Raw genomic sequence first — 4677 nt, forward strand, 5'->3', positions numbered from 1 at the left:
CCAGACCTGCAAGCAACTGTGTGGTAACCCATGGGCCTCAGCAAGGCCTGGGAACATAACCTGTGATTTTAATCTTTTATGGAAGGCCAACAAGTCGTAAGGTTAGAAGGACCATGTATGTCATTAGAATATATATATTTTCCTCTTTTAACTTTTAGTTTCTATCAAATTACTTATCAGAATGAGAAATCAGGAATTCTAGGTTGTATCATAGCTTTGCCAAAAAAACTCTCCTTGTAACCGCTTGGACAAGTCAATTATTATTTAGTTTCTTCCGGTTGCTGCTCTGAGTACCTCCCTAGGTGAAGAGGAGCAAAGGAGACAGTGCCATTGTTTTGAAACGTGCTATTTTAATATACTTTCATCTCTGGTTTCAGATATTTCATCTCACTCCCTTACAAGTTAAAGCACACACAACCTGATTGTGTTAGAAACCCTCCCAAGATTATGCATATAATGCCTTTATTGGAGTCTAATTGGATTTAGAAGGAACAAAGTAAGGTGATGTTTCCAACTGCTGTGCATTTAGTTTTCTGTTCATAATGACAATAGGACGTTTTTCATGCCTCTGTAAGTTCAGGTGAATATTTCAATCCAGAACTCTAATCATTAGAATTCAAGCTTAGAACATGTTTTCCATACACTAAGTTGTACAGCTCACTATGTGTATCCATGTGAAGTTTTTAGAAATATGTTTTCAACCAGTTAAACGATGTTCTTACCGAGGTAGCATCCTATTGAAATGACTCCTTTCCAGGAAAAAGAATTTGCCAACCTACCACAGTAATTGAGAGGATAGTTACAGAAGAGATTAGCCAGCGTCCAGGCTTAGCAAGGCCTCACCGCTCCCTCCCTCCTGTGAGCTCCTGGCTGGAGTGGCTGTGCTGGGGGCTCTCTTGTTCCTGGCAGTAAATCACCTGGGACAGGACAGCTCTTCGAGTGGAAATCAACCATTGGGAACCGTGACAGTTTAAAATACCCTCCCTCTGGTTTACAAATGAACGTTTCTCTTCTGTTTCCTATTAATAACTTTCTGACATGGCTCTTCCCATTGAAAAGCACCACCTTGATTTCACTCAATGCAAATTCCTATTGTACTGCAACGACCCAGATCCCCAGGAACCAGGTTGAAGGGACCTGCAGCGAGTGGCATTAATCTTGGAGCCGTCATCCAATACTATTATTGTTGGGTCGGACCACTTTTAGCCTTAATGCCACACCCCCTCAATACAGCTGTTGTAGGCAAGAGGGGCAACAACAACAAAAAACAAACACTAAGACTCCCTTCACAGAGCAGAAAGTGTGTGAGCAAGTAAGATGTCACATTCTGAGTCCTTGTGGCATTGTGGCTAGAGCTTTCTCCAGCCCTTTCTGCAGATTCTCAAGCTTGGCTTTCCAGAAATCCAGTTATTTTTGAAAGTGGAGTCTCTTGAGCGAGAGACTGTTAAAGATCATTAGATCACAAAACCTAATTGATAAGGCTAACGGTCTAATAGCAGTTGTAAATTTTGATTGCTATTTCAATGTTTGGACACTGAATATATATGTTATGAGAGCATAGATTATAGGGATATAAACTTCATCAGTATCTGTTGTCTAGAACAGTGCTGTCCAGTAGAACTTCTGCTCTTGTAAGCGGTGGAAATGTTTTAGATCTGTGCTCTCCATTCCGGTAGCTACTAGCCATATGTGCCTCTCAACCCTTGAAAGGCTGCTGTGACTGAGGAACTGAGCTTCTCATTTGATTTCATTTTAATTAAAATTCATAAATATCCATATGCATATAAATGGCTACCGTATGAGACAGTGCAGTTTTGGAGAATAAAAATCTATTGTTAAATGAGCATCCAGAAAAGGGATAAAGGAAAATGTTACACTCTATCCGGCCTCTGCTTTGGAGGCACCAACTTATAAGTTAAAGCACACAGAACCTGATTGTGTTAGAAACCCTCCCAAGATCATGTGAAAACAACTTGGAGCAGTAGAGATTATTTCTTTAATTTTTTTAAAATATATTTTTATTGATTTCAGGGAGGAAGGGAGAGGGAGAGAGAGATAGAAACATCAGTGATGAGAGAGAATCATTGATTGGCTGCATCCTGCACGCCCCTTATGAGGATTGAACCTACAACCCACGCATGTGCCCTTGACTGGAATCAAACCCAGGACCCTTCAGTCTTCAGGCCAACGATCTATCCACTGAGCCAAACCAGCGAGGGCTATTTCTTTAATTTTGATAGTTTCTTCCTTCCTCTGCTCTACACCCGCCCCCTCCCCCCCCCCCCAAAAAAAAGATGAAGCTAAAGATTAGATTTAAGGAGAAAATGGGGGGATTCTGCCAGAGCCTTGTGGTGTGGCTAGTGGCCCAGTGCCTTCTATGCAAGCAGAGACCCTGTAAGTCCTCAAAGGCCAGGTCTCGTCTTGATTGTAACTTTCACCGTGATCTTGGATTCACCAAGGATCACCGGAATAAACACAGGACTCCCAAAGCTGTTCAGATGATGGGATGATGTGTCTACTGTGAACTTAATGAGCATTGTCTCCACAGATGGAGGTTGGGGTTTATAGAGGGGGAGGGGGAAAGGAATGCTCACCCAGTAATTAAACATGAAATGCCACCTCTAAAACAAAGGCCATGCTTCTTATTCCCCAGCCCCTGAGCAAGGTCAGTTCAAGTGAAGGCCAGCGCCTTATCTTTCCAATCACATCCATTTCATTTCTTTGGCTGGCGAAAATTGAAAGCTTAATGGAATTACCTTTTCTCTTTTTTTAAGCACTCAAGGGTGCTACAAGACATAAAGCAAAAACGTCCCTTTGAGTAAAACCAATTTCCTTATAAATTATATCACAAAAGCACACTCGATAAACTCCCTAGAGGCAGAAACAAAGTCAAGACTGATGCTTGGCTGCCAGCTTACCCTTTAATACACGCTAATTCAATCATCACCTGCGTCTCCATTGTAAACCCCCTCCCCCTTTTCTGCTTTTCCTTTTTAACTAAGGTTTAATAAGAAGTTCTGTAAAGAAGTGATGCTGATTGAGAATCCTGATTTTTTATTTTTTGAGGGGTGTGTGGATCTTGCGAGTCTTTTGTGTGACACGGGTGTCTTTAAACCACTCCTTATCCAGTGAGACCACCTTGGTTGTGCAGATCCTCTGTGTACAGTAAAAGAAGATGGACATAGCCCAGCCAGTGTTGCTCAGTGGTTGAGCATCAACCTACGAACCAGGAGGTCACGGTTCGATTCCTGGTCAGGGCACAATCCCCAGGACGAGGAGTGCACGGGGCAGCCGATCAATGATTCTCTCTGATCATTGATGTTTCTATCTCTCCCTCTCTCTGCCTCTCTGAAATCAACAAAAACATTAAAAACAAACGTAAAAAAGGTTTGAAACATGGCAGATGACGTGGACCAGCAACAAACTACCAACGCTGTAGAAGAGCCCCTGGATCTTATCAGGCTCAGCCTGGATGAGTGAATTTATGTGAAAATGACAAATGACAGCTTCGAGGTAAATTTACATACTTATGATCAACATTTAAATATAATATTGGGCCGAAACCGGTTTGGCTCAGTGGATAGAGCATCGGCCTGAGGACTCAAGGGCCCCAGGTTCGATTCCGGTCAAGGGCATGTACCTTGGTTGCGGGCACATCCCCAGTAGGGGAGTGTGCAAGAGGCAGCTGATCAATGTTTCTCTCTCATGGATGTTTCTACTCTCTATCCCTCTCTCTTCCTCTCTGTAAAAAATCAATAAAATATGTTTTTTTAAATATGATATTGGGAGATGTGGAAGAAACTGTGACTATAGAAATTGATGAAGAAAGATATGAAGAGATATATAAATCAACAAAACGGGATGTTCCAATGCTTTTTGTCCGGGGAGATGGTGTTGTTCTAGTTGCCCCTCCATTGAGGGTTGAAACAAAGAATGTATCCTGTGTGGAAATTAGGAGACTTTGTATGATTGCGTCTTTAAAGGTAGAAAATATTCAAAAGAGAAACCTGCATAAATTTTGATATTAAGAAATGACCAAGGATTCTTCTGCTCCTGAAATGAGTTTATTTGCACATAACTCACAAATTCTTAAGTGCCAGAAGCCAGTTCCAGCATGTCATCAGGGCTGAATCATCTGGAGATGGCTGAGGGCATTTCCCCAAACCTGAAAAGGATGATTGCTTGCTGCCAGGCAGCTCAGGGCATCTTAATCTACATGTTATTGCCTCCTACTGGCCAAACACCTGAACAGCCGAAGGCAGTTTCTCCAAAACCTGATAATATGACAATGGATTGTGTATACGAAACCCTACCCTTTGATGTGTATAGCTCCACCTTGCCTTAGGACAAATTGTGTAAATAAATAGCAAGGGGTCCTGAGACAAGGAGAACTTGGTTTCTTTAGCCAAGCTCCTCTGGCCCCCCAAATGCCTTTCAAAATTATGTTTCATCTCTATGGACTCTTATTTAATTTACGCACAGCGCCTTCTCCAGGTTCCTGAACCCTTCTAGATGCCAGACCAAGACCACTAGCACTTAAACTAAATGGCATTTTTATTTTTCTCCAACCCTTCCAATAAATGTGATCACCAAAACACACACACACACACACACACACACACACGTAAAAAAGATGGACATAGAGAATAACTTGAGACATAGTTATTAAAAGTGGCT

At 42.0% G+C, this 4677-nt stretch overlaps 1 pseudogene; it reads left to right on the forward strand.

Moving 5' to 3' along the window:
* The first annotated feature begins 3396 nt into the window (after positions 1-3396).
* Positions 3397-4022, forward strand: LOC129149235 (U6 snRNA-associated Sm-like protein LSm3; annotated as a pseudogene).
* The last annotated feature ends 655 nt before the right edge of the window (positions 4023-4677 follow it).

The sequence above is a fragment of the Eptesicus fuscus genome, chromosome 6 (genome assembly GCF_027574615.1).
Source record: "Eptesicus fuscus isolate TK198812 chromosome 6, DD_ASM_mEF_20220401, whole genome shotgun sequence".
NCBI classification, from domain to species: Eukaryota; Metazoa; Chordata; class Mammalia; order Chiroptera; family Vespertilionidae; genus Eptesicus; species Eptesicus fuscus.